Source organism: Elgaria multicarinata, chromosome 3, assembly GCF_023053635.1.
Source record: "Elgaria multicarinata webbii isolate HBS135686 ecotype San Diego chromosome 3, rElgMul1.1.pri, whole genome shotgun sequence".
Lineage (NCBI taxonomy): Eukaryota > Metazoa > Chordata > Lepidosauria > Squamata > Anguidae > Elgaria > Elgaria multicarinata.
In genome coordinates, this window is record NC_086173.1 from 9,408,761 (window position 1) to 9,424,788 (window position 16,028).

Genomic DNA, 16,028 nt, shown 5'->3' on the forward strand with positions numbered 1-16,028 from the left:
CCTCATCCTCTTTCTCATCATTGCTACCAGTTGCTTGCTTGACAGGCAAAGAGCTAGTGAGCAAATAAGCAGTAGCACCCACTACTCTTCCTAACTGAATCAGAGCAAGAAGCAGGTAAAAAACAACAACACAATGTTGCCATGGGAAAGACCAGAAGCAGTTCCAGGGGGGCTGTTGTTTATGGGCCCCTGACACATAGCCATGCCAGCTCTAGATTACGTTTTCCAACCTGGTGCCCTGCAGATGTTTTGGACTACAATTCCTGACAATTGCCCATGGTGGCTGGGGCTGATGGGACATGTAGTCCAAAATATCTGGAGGTTACTGGTTTGCCTTAACTTGCTGTATACACTTACCCTGGGATAAGTTCCACTTAACACAGTAGGTATACTGAGGAAATGTACATAGAATTGTGCTGTAAGTGGATAGGAGCCCATAAGATTTTTTTCAGGATAGCGAGTGTCCAAAGAAAGTGGGGCAGGCCCAGTCACATCTTGCGTCTGGCCAGTGGGGCCATCCAGTCATTTCCCACTGATCATAGCTTCTGCTCATGGGACTTTGACAACAGAAGTATTTCTCAAGGGTTCTAGTGGTTTTGTTCTTGCCTCTGGATAGAAAACAACGCAACTGTTCCAGTCTTTTCACCTACACCTTTTTGCCGCTCTGCAGTGGGTATGTGAAGTCGTTGAACTACTGTCCTGTTAGTTTATTGTATGTCCAATCTTGGATTGTTTTGTATATAGTATCACTGCCTCCCATTTGTTTCTGACATGTCAAAATGCCTGATCCATTTTCAAATGTTAAAGCTGCAATAATCACGCTAAAATTGCTTGCACTGTTACTCAGTGACCCGTAAATGTGATTAACTCAGATCTGAAAAAGATAGAATTTTCAATCAAAGAAAAGATAGAGCCTTCCAAGAAAACAGCCCTAAGGCAATCTTCATTTATTACCTTCATTTATTGTGAGGAGGGGTCTGTTGCTGTTCAGTCCTTTGGAAAATCTGTCAGCTGAAGGTGAACTACAAAACAGTTTCCTCCACAGTTGTTACAATAAATAGTTTCCCACCCCTTTTTCTTTTCAAGTTGGTCTCCATCTCAGTAGGAACTAGCTACAATCATGTTATTAGGCATGCATTATTCAGCATTTTAACTGGTATTTTCCACCGTTACTCTCTTCTAACAGTTGCATGCCGCAGAGCTTCACAAGTAAATATTTTATTGACACTTCTTCTCAGTGTTGGAAATAACAGCATCTTTTGACTTTTTGCCTTGCATGTTGCTATTAAATGGCACGGAAGCCTTTTTGGAGGAAAATGGGACAACCTTAGCTCAAAATTGGAATGTTTAGTCAAACCCTTCTTTTAGGCAGGTGGATGACCATCCCATGAGGCTTACAGGACTCTTTTCTAAAAGGTGGTAATTAAGATCCAAATTGTTAATGCTTTCACATTAATGAATTCCACAAAAGTACCTATATCTTAGTCTGTAGCAGTAGCCAAGACCAAAAAGAAAAAAGCATTATAGTATATTAAAGGCTATGCTGTGGTATGGTTTGTTCATGGCAGAAGCTTTCATATGAAGCATCTATCTCACATCATCAAATGCAGGTGTCCCCCTGAATGCCGAGGAACATACTCCCAGTTAAGTATAGATAGCATTGCAGCGTGAGGGTGGATTGGAGAACCAGCGTTTTAAAATATATTTTGCTTTTTAAAAAGTACATGCATTATTCTGTGACTTCACCCATCTGTGTTTGCATTCTGTATCTTACTTTTTCGAATAGAACCTTATGCCTTCTTAAGTCAGGGAAGAAAAAAGCTCAACTGGCTTGCTATATTATTATTATTATTTATTTATTTATTTATTTATTTATATAGCACCATCAATGTACATGGTGCTGTACAGAGTAAAACAGTAAATAGCAAGACCCTGCCGCATAGGCTTACATTCTAATAAAATCATAATAAAACAATAAGGAGGGGAAGAGAATGCAAACAGGCACAGGGTAGGGTAAACAGGCACTGGGTAGGGTAAAACTAACAGTATAAAGTCAGAACAAAATCAAGTTTTAAAAGCTTTAGGAAAAAGAAAAGTTTTCATGTGCAGAAATCAGCAGGTGAAGGCTTTCACACAATGGAGATAAACATTATCTTCTCACTAAGGTTCTGTTAAATGCACAGCTGCAGTGGCTGGCTGAAAATTTAGCCAGCCTATTTCCTTGACACTGAAGATGTTCTATAGGAAATTCAGGCAGTTGGCTAAAGTCTTTCTTTTTAGGGTTAGGGTTAGGGTGTGAATGACTTTAGCTCACTAAGCTGCTCTTAGTTGGGTTGTTTTATGTATTCTAGTACTTGGATTGTAGTTTTCTAGGAATTTTTCATTCGTTATTTTTAACATGCTGTTTGGATGTTAGTCACCTTGAGGATCCATTGGTTCTTAAAGAGAGATGTGCTAGCAACATCAATAATTAAAGAGGTTTATATTTTTGCACAAATGGTTTGATGACAGAAGTCTCAGTCTGCCCTTTATTGACCATTGTCCCTCCTCTTCTCCTGCATTATTATAACCTTTTATCTTTTATTTTTTTCTTCATAATGACCCAATTTGCATGTAACACTGTCAAATTGTGGCCGATTTAACCCATGATTTGTGGGAATATGTACTGCTTCTGCTTTCTCTAGACAAACACTAATTGGCCTTATTGGAGGTTGTTCGTGTGATTTGTGATCTCAGACTAAGGGTAATCCCAGTGGTTAACCCACTTCACTTCAAGCACAAATCTTTTCAATGGGCTCACCTCCACCAGGAGTTTGATGTAGAAGATACCTGCAGAAGATACAAGTCTGGTGGTTTTTCTTGTTTGTTTTCCGTTAAGTGACTTGGCCACTTTTAGTGGAAAAGCAGAATAAACATGTTTGAAATAAATTAATAGCGATGGAGGGGGGCATGTGGCAGCAGTGTGAGAACATGTGCACGCTCTGGCCTTAGGTGACAAGAGTTTGCAGTGGCACTAACCCAAAAAGTTCTAATTCAAGCAAATGAACCAAACCACATGGGTTAGGAAGAACAGGGTCACCAGCCAATATGGCCCAAGGGAAATTCCTCAATTTATTACTAACAAAGGGCTATTTTAAATAATACAGCACACTCCTACATGAAGACTGGAATACCACATGATGGGCATAATTTTGATAGCTGTTACGATACTCCTTAGTGTTACCGTTCTAGAACAGTCAAAGTGCTTCACATACATTAAATTCTAACAATTTGCAGAGAGTCACCTCTGTTAGTCTAATGCAGCAGCAGCAGCAGCAATAACAGAGTCTTGTGGCACTTTAAAGACTAACATACACTCCATCCATCTGATGAAGTGGTCTATAATCTACAAGAGGTTATGCCAGAATAAATTTGTTAGTCTTTAAGGTCCCACAAGACTCTCTGTTAAATTCTGAGTGTTTCTTCCAATAGCCCTGTACATTAGGTCAGTATTACCACCGTCATATTGCAGATAGTCAGTTGAGAAATTACTGGCTTGCCTGAGGCTACTTACTGAATTAATGGTGGCTATCAGAAAATAAAACAAGGACTTCTCGCTTGACAGCTCAGTCTGAGGCCTTGTCAGCACATGCAGCAAAATGAAGTGGCTCCACCAGACTGCAAATGAGGGATGCCCTTTTTTTTAATGCTTCTCCGGGTAACGTATTCCCTGCAAGAAGAAAAAATTGAGAAGGAGAAAAGTTCTAGTTCAGCCCAATTCTATTATACAGGATTGTGTGTTTTTTTCTTGCAGGTTTTCATTTATTTTATTTAACATAGGGGAAGATTCAAAAGTGTCATCCCCCACCAGACTTCACAGAGAACAGGTCATATGGAATTGTACAAGCCTGGAGTACACTCATCTAATTATGTCCATGTTTTCTCACCTTGGGATTTATCACCCTCTCCTTCATGCATAAAGAACAGGTATAGTGAAGTCTAAAGAACATTAAAACTAAAAGTAACTGAAAACATTTACACCAGGGTTGCAGCTTGCCATCTGCCTGCGGTGAATAGGATCAAGCCCTTGGGCAAGTTTCACTTGAGTACACTAAGATTGTTATTTTTACCAATGTTTGCTGTAAAGATCATGCGTAGCTTCCTCTTTAATATAAAATAAATTAGTGTTTAATGTACACAGAGTAGTTTTGTCCTCACTGCAACTCTCTCTCTCTCTCTCTGTGTGTGTATTTCCCAGCTGCACCTGAAAAGCTGGGCTATTACTTGAAATCCCTGAATACTTAGGAACACAAGGCAACTACACCAGCTCATATCCTTTTGCTCCCTGGCCTTATTGTCTATTCTATTTTGCATCTATTTTGTTGTAGCTAGGTCTGTAGTTTATGCTGCACAACAGGTAAGCTGCCTTGTGTCCTGTTGCATCAGAAGAGTTAAAGGCATGGTGCCAATCTCTGCAGCTATGGCTCTGCTGGAATGTAGACTAAGGTTTAATTTCAGCGCCCTGTCCACTACACCACCACCCACCACCCCGGGCTTCATCAAGCAAAATGAGCAGAGAAAATGATTCTGTGAAAGAGACAAGATGGCAATTTGCAATGAAACAAAGAGGGGTATCCACGCTCAAAGTGCTGTGATCATTGAAGGAGTGTATAATAAAATGTTTGCACCTATCTGATCCAAAATCCAAAATCTTAGTTTAGCTTTGTTCACCTAGGAAAGAGAAAGAAGAAAACGAGGCACTTCTTTTGCAATTAAAAGCCCTACAGCAAAGTGAAAGTAATCACCCTCCTTTTGAGCCGTTTTTGTGTTGACCTTCTCAAGGTTACTATCCTTGAGACCAAGATAAATCCCCTGAGCAGAAAGAAAAGAGGCCTTGGAAAGTGAATTGCTGCCTTGTTGTGGTGCACTTTTCCTGAGACTTGTGTTGCAATTCAATAAAACCTGAAGCAGGGGAGAAAAAACCTTGACAGGCTTATGTCAAAATAAAATTACAGGGGGGCAGCACCCTACATGCAGTAATTTTCCTCTTTTTCCACATCACTGGTTTTAAAAATGCCCAATCTCTCTTGCAGAGAGCCTGCTGCTAGCGTAATTCAAAAATGCAAATGCCTGATGGGAAGCAAGAGGGCTTGGTAAGACAAGACACATTTAAACAAAAGTCTTAAGTCAAAGAGTGGCCTTGAATTAGATGTGACTACTCACATTTGAACAATCAATGGCAAGCAATTTCCTCTGCCACATGGTGGGAGTGTTGTCCTGAGGTTGGACAAGCTCAATTAATCTCTCTCCATTTTCTCAATTCTAAAATGGCCAAGGACTGAAAACAAGACCCAGGCAGTCTTGGCTAGGAAATGGTAAAGAGTTACAAGTAAGGGCAACTAGGATTAGGCTGCCAGAGATGGTAGGCTGTTTCACAACTTGAGTCTCCCCAGTGACTAGTTCGAAATGAAATTGTGATGTGATAAATGGAAACAGCAACAGAAGCGAAATAACTGTATTACGACTAGCTAGACAAAGTAGTGAGCAAGCTTTCAAGGTCACCTAAAATCTTCCTCAAGGTGGAGATAAGCAAGAAAATTGTGTGGGTGTTTGCATGCATGTGCAGGAAAAACACAGACACATTGCTGGCTTGGCCAGATGAGAAGCTCAAGACTTTGGTGTGTGTTTTTGGCAATAGTCACAAGACACATAAAAATAAAGGCATTATTCAGACTTAATTCGGTTAGACCACGGGAGGGGAACCTCTGGCTCATGGAGTTCCTCCATTTGGCCTGTGGACCCTCCTTGGATTCCTTTTGGATGAGGCTTGGCCTTGAAGCCCCACCCCTTGGAGGAATCTCCCCTGCATGCTGACCCCCTCCCGAAGAAGAGTTTCTGGTGTATATGAAAGTATATGTGACCTTTTAGCAGATTCTAATAAAATAATTATTCCAAATATGTATACCTTGCCGTCTGCTTGACAACAGGTTCCAAGGTGGCTGACAATATGTGAGAATACATAATAAACATAAGATGCATTTTTAAAAGCTGTGTTGACTTCTGAAGGCTCGGGGTGGGTGGGATAATGATGGAAAGTGTTTACCCCCTTAGTCTTTAGGTGTTGCTGTGTCTGCCCCAACTGCTGCTCTTCAAAGATTCTGTGGAGACCATGGGGGAGAATAGCACACACACTCCCCTGCAATCAGGGCCAGGTAGCACCAGTTGCTTTGGTCCCTGCGTGGGGGTAGCTCTTCACTTGAGCCATTGGACAGTCTGCAGTTCCTGGTCCTTTGAAGTTGCAGCAGGGCATGATGGTAGCTTGGGGAGGAGTGGAAATGATGGAAAATGTCCACCATCAAGCAGTGGTGCAGCTAGGTAATTTTGGACCCCATACCTAATATTCTTATTGCAGCCCCTCCTTTAAATATCCATGTGATCCTTCAGTTGTGAAGCACTCAGCTAACATTTCTCTCTTCCTTTCATTAGAGCAAAAACAACGAACAAATTGCATGTGTGGTCTTGCCATTTTAAAGTCACTGAAATTAAAGCACCACAGGAATAAAAGGGAGTTTGCTTCTGCTTCCCTGATTCTAAACACATTGTATTCAGAATGAGCACCATTTTGTTACAGAAAAGGGCAATTCACTTTTAAAGTAAAAAAATTGAAACGAGCATCTCAGACCATGTACATCCCAGCAGCCTAACTAAATGACGAATCCTATGACAAGCAACCCCGGCTCCAGTGTACACGTATCAGCCCAGGTTTACCACTGAGGGCTTCTCCATCTTTTGTAAAAATCCTGGCAGGAGAGGCATCAGAAGGACCCACAAACTTCCATGAGTGACCAATCATGAGTGTGCAATAAATTGCTCATGTGGAGAAGCTCTGAGCCTGTTTGTCACTGCCCAATCACCTGCCCCCTCTGGTAATTGGGACCCTTCCTGGGCTATGGACTTCTGAAGGTCCAGCCCCAGATGCACCACTACCATCAAGTTAAAATGCTATCTACATTTTTTTTCCTCAACAGTGACAGGATTTTAATTTTACACTAGAGGAGATTGCAGGTAATCAGCAATTTGCCACCCAATTTTTTTTTTAATGGCCATTGGGAGGAGCCCCATAATTATGAAGATGTAGTGCAGTTTGTGGGAAGTCAAGCATTGGGGGAATAAGGTGTGCTGGGATGTTTTTATGCCACACACAAATACATAAATGCATGCTGATCTTTTCTCTCTTCTAGCTTTGTTATTAGCAAAAAAACTGTCTGCACCATATCCAGTGTTCCTGTAGTATGCAAGTTCTCCTGTGCATATCCAGTCAGTCATAACATGACTTGCTAGTTACCAAGTAGTTAAAACATTAGGTTACAACTTTTAACATAACTCTGTCCCCCTCCACATATATGAGTGCAAGAATAACGTTGTCCAGCTCAAGGCACTACAGCTATTGCACATCTTAACAGCATTCTTCTAGGGCTGCACTTCTTGCCACTGTTGGGATTGCTCCTTGCCTATTTTCGCCTTCTTGCCAAGTCAGAGAATGTCACTTTCCTCCTAGTACAGGACTATATTTCAAATTGTTGCCATGGTAGTTGTGACCCCTTTCCCAGAAAGCATACTGCTGAGAATATGGGGATCATCGACAAATGTTTTATAACATGCTCATTACTGGGCACTCACGGATTTTCACAGGTCCTATTCACGACGCCATCCACTTCTCATGCGTCTCCTTGGTAAGTCCGATTTATTTTTAGAAATGGAACTTGCCACGAACTCCTGCTGTGTGCTGGAGAAGCAGTGCGATAAAAACACCCACTGAATGGGCCACGAGGTTGTTTACTTCCTCTTCTCCATGAGAAGGAGGAAGTATTGTGCCACAGAAGCAGGGGTGGAGAAGCGACAGTATGGAACTGTGATTTTCCCATCGGATGAAGCCCTAAAAGAAAATCAACTTGCCCAAAAACTTAAGTACAAGGCAGAGATGATGGCAGATACAAAGCACAAAAGCACTCGAGTTCAATTTTCTGCTCCGGTACTAATTTCACGCATGGTCAATTATTGAGGCTCAGAGACATGGCTCTGAGAGGCATTTGTAGAAACCAAGATGGCGCTGGAGACTGACCCTTTGCTTTGCAGCACGCCAGCTTCCTAGTTTTATTTTATTTTAAAAATTGGAAGATAAGTCTTCATCTGTCCACAGGCACATCAGTGCCCATTGGCATCACATCAGAGACCCCAGTGTTAGCCACTGAACATCTTCCCAGGAAACAACTGAACACCAGTGTGGGGTAGTGGTTAGAGTGCTGAAATAGGACCAGGGAGAGGCAAGTTCAATCTCCACTCAGACTTAAAGCTCACTGACCTTGAGCCAGTCATTCACGCTCAGTTTAACTTCTCACAAAGTTATTGTGAGGATAAAAATGGGAGACTATGGGGGGATGTTTGCTACCCTGAGCACCCTGGATTTTAAATAAAATAATAAAAAAATTGCAGGCAGAAAACATTTTAACAGCAAAATTTTATTTTACAGGTTGAGTTAGAAATTGTTTAAAAGGGTTAAGAGGCTTGAAAGAATTTGTCACGATTTTTAAAACGCTTCTCGTGCGGAGCCCTGAGAGGTCCTGCAATAAAATTCACAGTATTAGTTTTGCTACCCTACCAAAATGGCCTGTAATAATTCCCAACCTGTTGCAATAGTTTCCCCCATGCTGGTGAGTTTGCTGAGAGATCCTGAAGAGAAAAAATAAACCCTCCCTCAAAGAAAGCAGGTTTAAAACCTCAGAATTTAGGCTCCTCAAAGTTTCACCTGTTTCCTACTGTACATATTCAATACTTCTGCAGTAAATCATTTCTTTTGATTAAACACACTGTAGGCCTTACTTAAATGCTTTACCTGCTCACATTGCGGCACCAGCATCTCCAATTCTATTTTAAATGTAGGGAGTCTACTCAGAGAGAGAGGGAGGGGGAGAGGGGTGGGGTGGGAGGCAGCATAAGTGTTTTTAATGTTACAAAGGCCAGTACTGCAAGAACTCCATCACACCAGCGTTATAGCCCGCTGTCATGGTGAGTTGCATACAAAGGGCTCAGATGACGCTGTCCATGTCCTGCCCTGATCTCGCCTCTTCCCCCCTCTTTGTGAGGTTTCCAAGTTTGGGGAAGGGACGGGTTTTCCAGTAATGCGCTCGACCCTCTACGTGTATTTTTATCCCATCGTACTCAATCCGATGTTCTGAGGGAGGGGGCATGCATGCCAGAGCAAGGTATCCCTGCAAACAACCAATAGATTGTAAGGGGAGGTACAAATGAGATCTGCGGGGTGGGGGGGAAACAGCGATTCCGAGGAGAGGTATGAAGATGAATTAAACGTAAGGCTTTCAAAGGCTAAATAAACGGAGGAGGATAACACAAGGGCAAACGTTCAGGTGTGATGGAGCTTCGAGAGAGGAACATATCCTCTTTTACAAGCACCTAGGCTCTGCCAGTATTTGAACCCATGCCATTTGCTAACTACCCTATTTCTTCGATTCTAAGATGCACTTTCCCCCCCATATAAACATCTCTAAAAATGGGGTGCGTCTTAGAATCGCAGATGTGTCTTAGGGGTTTTTTTTTTCTGTTGGTGGTACTGAAATTAGTGTGCATCTTACAATCGATGGCGTCTTACAATCGAAGAAATACGTGGCAGTTAGCATTTCAAGTGGCTGCAACAGAACTAGTCTTACCTGCTGCCAAACACAAAAGGAGGAGCAGGAGAGACATCAGCATCTTCAGAAAAGAGTAGTAAATTAAGTTAACTTTGCATAATCAGCTACTAGAAGCCCATTTCCATGTCCTTATCCTTGAACTGAATTTGTTGTCCAAATTGCTGCCAAATTGTATAATTCTCCCTCCCCAAATTCACTCACATTGGATAAGATTACTCAATCTCCAATTTGCTTTTCTTTGAGGACAGTCTCAATGCTTTAAGTGACACTGAAGAACTGTTAGTTTTCTAATGTTCTTTGGAGGGTCTGTGGGCGAGGGCCATTGCCTTCATGCTCCCCAGGAGCATCTAGCTAGCCACTTTGGAAACAGGATGTGAGACCCCTTGATCTGATTCAGTAGGGCTGTTCGTATGCATAATAATTCTGTTAAAGAGAGACCCTTCCACACAACACTGTTCAGCTGGTATAGAAGGACTGTGGGGAGTTGCAAACCAACAACTTCTAGCGGTCACAATTCACCCACCCCTGTCCTAGGAACAGGTTTGTTGTAATAAGCCAAGCACATTGTAATTCAATTATAGTGGACAGTCTGCACATAATGACCACCCATGGGCTGTAGTGCATGAGCAGGACAGAATAGGCATGCTGCCTGCAGCATGCCAGCCAATTCTACTTTTATGACATAGAATCATAGAATAGCAGAGTTGGAAGGGGCCTGCAAGGCCATCGAGTCCAACCCCCTGCTCAATGCCCACAACGCCATGATCAGCACATGCTGAGCAGGATTTGAATCTTGAATTAAACATTAATGTTTTGTGCTCCCACAAGTCCACTTACCAGCTCAGTAAGGGCCCTTGCTGAGGGTGACCTACAACCCTCTCATTTTATTTTGTCACTGTACTCCCGAGGGCCTCCAGCTCGCTTAAGAAATACCTCCTCGCATATGTACCTGCCCAGACCATCAGGGGTCCTTCTCCATGAGCTCCTACCAAAGGAACTGAGGCAGGTGGCTACCAGGAGGAGGGCCTTTTCTGTTGTGGCACCCCGGCTGTGGAAAGAGCTCCCTAAAGAGGTTCACCTGGCCACCTACACTATACTCTTTTAGACGACATGTAAACCCAGAGCACTCAGTTGTTGAGGAACTAAACTACTGTGATTTTCACTGTTTTTATGCCTTATATCTGTATTGTAAATGTTGTTTGGACTTCATATGGTAAGGACGGTAAGTGGTTAATTCTGTTGGGAGGGGGAGTGAGTGCATGGAACATTGGAATGAATGCTGATTGGCTGTTGGATTCAAGTGTGTGAAGGAGAATGACAGTTGACAGCAGTTAGGAGTGAGAGTTGAGCGTTGGCAGTGAGAGAGTTGGGGTTTGTCTGCTGACGGGAATAGATAATGCAGGCTCTGCATTTTATTATTTGGGGAATAAGGAGGACAGGAGGAGTTAGATTTGAGATAGAGGGTAGAGTAGGCAAGGAAAACCTGATATATTTAATGTAACAAACTAAGTACTGAATCAAATGAAACCACAAAGGCTGATCAAATGCATAAACTTACTTCTTGTTAAATGTTATTCTGTTTCACTCTGGAGTGGATTCTCATAAGTACCAGAGGTAAGGTACAGAGTTATACGGTGGCAGCGGTGAAATAAAAAGGTGAATTAAAAGGTACACAGAGTGCCAAGTTGGTTGCTGTGGGATCAAAAAGTGTCATAGAATCACAAAACCCGGGGACAGAAGTATACAGACTGCATCCATAGTTGGGATCCTTTATAGAGGAAAGTAAAAAGGAGACCCAAGGAGAGTGGTCGTGACAACTACCCAGCAGTTTATCCATGGTTTCTTGTAGGGTTAACCACTGGGTTGTTTAACCATAAACAACCATGTGTTCCATGTTTGCATATCACATTCAACAACCTATGACCAGGCCGATCATAGGTTATTGAGTAAAACTGGAAATGGCAGGCACGTGGGAGCAGGACACCCTCTCTCCCATTCATCCCTGTCATTACATGTGAACCAGGTTAGTGTGTTGCAGCTCCATGTGTGTACACATACAGGGTGGGGCATTCTGGAAGTTAAAACTCACCAGCCTCCCAGTCTTCCTCAGAAGGGGGACATTGCCAGGCCGTTATCTCTTTGATTCTATTTTTTGGATTGGTGGCCGCTGCAAGCAGAAGCAAATATTGAAGGGGGAAAAAAAATTAGGCACTGAATTGTGGAGATTAGACAGACATGACCGCTCCAAATTTGAGAGCTTGTACTCACATAGATGCATGTTCTATACAGTGAACTACTGACATACCAGTGGTGTGCATTAACAGCTATCAATGCCACAATGACCTAATTTCTAGATCAAGTATCAGTCAAGCCACCATTTTTTTTTAATGAAAAGGATTCTACTTATAGGAGGAGTGTAACATAGCTTCCCGGCATTCATAAAGTGTCCTTTGTTTTTTTAGTGCCGGTGATATCTTATATATACTTAGTTTTAAAGCAATCCTAATTGGATTATTTATTGCATTTATATACTGCCCCAGAGCTTCGGCTATGAGGCGGTATATAAATGCAATAAATAAATAAATAATCCTGGCTGCTCCTTACAGAGAAACTGGACTCTCTGTCAAGAAAACTCTTCAGCCCTTCCCCACCACACACTTAAAATAGCCATGGAAGGGAGGATAATTAGATTGGGGCTGAAGCAGGGGTTAACCCTTCCCACCCTCATTTCCTTCCCAATTTAGATCATTGTCGTGAAGCAGCTATCAGCGATTTAATTTAGAAAACAGCATGGGAGAGGGAGGGTTAACCTTTTCCATAGGGCCACAGCTTCAATTCATTTCTCACCCACTCCACTCATACTTTTTTCATGTTTATTTTTTGAAGTGGAGAGGGAGAAAAAGATGTTGGAAGATCAATCATGTCTACTTTGCTCCTTAAGTTAGATGATCTTTTTTCCAAGGACAACAGCGCCACCCTTTCCCTGCACACCCGAGCAGCATTCCTAGTTCAGGACGGTGTGCTTACCTCACACTTTAAGAAGTACATCAACATAATCCAAATTCTGTGCCAAGGAAAGTTCATTTTTATGGCCTGTACAAAATTATGTAAGTCAACCAAGTTTGCATTTCGATTATCAACGTGTTTACTTCCTGTGTTACTGAGCGGTCTCTTGTTTGGTTTGCCACACAATACCTAGGCCTTTACCTACTATTCTTGTTATCTGATTTCTCTTACTGATTGACCAGTACGTCAATAAAATCAGTTCTGAATTTTAATCTTCCATAGCGTCACACTCCTAGGCCCAAATCTACAAGAAAACGCACGCAGAAGCATTTTCAGCTTTGATCCAGATTACCATGACATTGGTTTTGGTCCATCAGTGGCACACCAAACAAGCACAGCAGAGTACATGCCACCTAAAAAAACCCTGTGTTCACAAGTCACACAGCACTTTAAACCACCTTACTTTGGGGTTGGGTGAGCGGAGTCTTGCCAGTCGAAGTGAACATCATCAACCAGAGATGCTCTCAGTGAATAAGAGAGGTTTGTTCCCTGCTCTGTCCATGCTTCTACTCACTGCTCCATCTCCTTCCCCTCTGTGTATACTTTATTTTACATTGCATCACAGTAGTGATACTGCAGCTGCAGGCTCCTGCTACTGGCCGCCCCCTCCTTCCCCTCTGTATTCTTTATTGTGCACTACATATAAGCTGGCAACTCCACTTCTGTGAATGAGAAAAGGAGGCTACTAATTTTGAAAGCAGCCCTACTGTGAGTGGAGAAGAAAAAAAGAGGGAATGGGAGGGAGGGATGCCTCACCTCTTAACTCAGGTCACTGCTAGGTCACAGAAATAGGGGTGCCCAGGATTTAATGCAGGGAGACGGGGCACACTACAGTGGAACCACTAAGGAGCTGCATTTCTGTGCCTTTCCCAGAGGGAAGCTGCAGGATCGCTGCAAATTAGCGATAGCGTCATCTGCTATGAACAACCTATTGTGCTCTTCAGTAGGGTGACCAACTGTCAGGATTTCCCCGGATTTGTCCTGGTTTTTGTTCTTTCCATGGTGTCAGGGGGGATTTTCTATAATTTTCAATAATGTCCTGGAATGACACACCTTCCTCTTTAAGGCTGCCATTAGCATGGCAGGAGGGAATGACATGCTTTCTTGAGGCACATCATTCCCCTACCCCGAGCTCCAATTGAGGTCTTAAAGGGGAAAGTGGGTCATTCGTGGACATTATAGAAAAGGCCCCAATTGGAGTGGATGGTGGTGGTGCAGAATGAAATCCTTTCCCCTCCTCCACTCCAATCGGGTTCTTTAAGGTGGCGGGAGAATAACGTACTTTCTGCAGGACTCAGAAAGCTGCTTCCCCCCCCCCACACACTAGGTGCCCTCTTTTTTGGTTTCCCAAATATGGTCACCCTATCTTCAGTCTTCATCCCACATACCCTTTTATTGTGCTTCTCCCTTGAATTATCCTCCTTCATTTATATAGTGCTTCTATACCATATGAAAACTAGCAAACTTACACCTCTCCTGTAGCGCATTGCAGTTACCCCACTGAGGTTCACTCTCACACCTTGTTGTTTTCACCGTGGCCTCCCCCTACATTTTATTGGTTGTTGTAAGTTGAACAACTCCCCCTCCATTCATGCTGTCCAAAAACCTCCCTCCCACTTCCATGATCTGCATGTGTATGAGCAATGTTCTATGTGTTTACTCAGAAGCAAGACTCTGTTCAATGGGTTTTCCTCAAAGGTAAGCCAGCACGTGATGTTAGCAGTTGAAATCAATGGGATTTACTTTGGAGTAAGGGAATAGCACATCTGTAAATCATGAACTTGAAGATGCAAGCAAGCACACATGCACACCACCACCACTTTGCCCGCTCCCTTTCTTTCCTGCTTCTCCAAGAGAAGGAGCCATGATCGGTTTAACACCACTTGCTTCGTGGCCGCTCATCCTCCCCTCTGCTGTTAGTTGGGCCTGACACCCCCTAGATCTGAGATAAAAGGGGGCAAGAAAGAGAAACAGAGGGAGGGGAGACTGGAAAGATTTCCCCTCTTTCTGCACCCTTTTCCTAAGGAGGAGCCACAGAGGGAGGGAGGGAGCCTCCAGGCAGGGTTAGTCGATTTACTTTACTCAAAAGTAAATCCCATTGATTTCAACTGCTAACGTGACATGCTGCCCCTTGGCCTGTGCATAGGAAAAGGGCGCAGAAAGAGGGGAAGTCTTTCCAGCCCCCCCCTCTTCTCTCAGTTTCTCTCCCCTCCAAGCATAGACCAAGGGGCAGCATGCATTGGAAACAGCATATTTTTCCAGTAAGAATATCTGGAGCATTGCTAAAGATTACACGTCCCAGCCACTTCATTCCTTATATAAATTTTGTTATACCAACATCATAAAATATATTACACACACAGAGTGCCATGCTCTAGGTCAAGGGTGGGCTGAAGGTAGGTTGGGATCTACTGGTAGAACTTACAATAATTTGCAGTCGATTTGCAAGTTGGAAACCTTTGCTATGGTTTAATAACAGGAATAAAAAAAACCTTATTTTCCTCCTAAATCAGGCTGCTGAAATCAAGGAAGGTTGGGGAAAAAATGGGAATTGTGTGAGAAAAGATTTTGAGAGAGTGCTCCATCTCTGATACTGAAGATAAATTCCTGGGCTGAGCATTTGCTCAGACACACCTTGTTCCACAATTCTATGTCCCTTTGCCTGAGACATTATTTTGCATCTGGCTGCACTTGGCAGACCTCAGAGTCCAAGTGAAAAATTAAGTAGATTCAACAAGCCTAAAGTCTGCCCACCACTGCTCTAGCTGGCAGGCAGATGAGGGTTTTTTGTTTTGTTTTTTTTAAACACATCCTCTTACCCCCATATATTTCCAGAGAAACTTTATCATCACAAGTTGCAGTGTGCAAGCTGAGATCCTTCTTTGGAACTCTGTGACGGGCATTGTAAGGACACGTTACAAGCTCCTTGGCGATCTTCTGGTTGTTCTGGGGTGGGAGGGGAGGAAAGGCAGAAATTAGCAGAGCATGAATGGGCCTCTCCAGTTTATCATCACATAAGGATATTGGTAAAGGAGGTATGTGCTTATATGAAATTCAAGCTACAGCAAAGAGAATTGTTTACTCCATTCCTCTCTTGGAGGAGTCCTTTCAGTGTGAAGAGTAACATCTCAGGAGGGGGCAGTTAGGGAGGCCTCTTCAAGGAAAACAATGGTGACCCCAGTGAAGAGCAGTGTACCATTAAAGCCTCAGGCTCATTATTTGTAGGACTACTTTTCCCTAAAAGCATAGAATCTGTAGTCCTGGTTGGCTGCACAC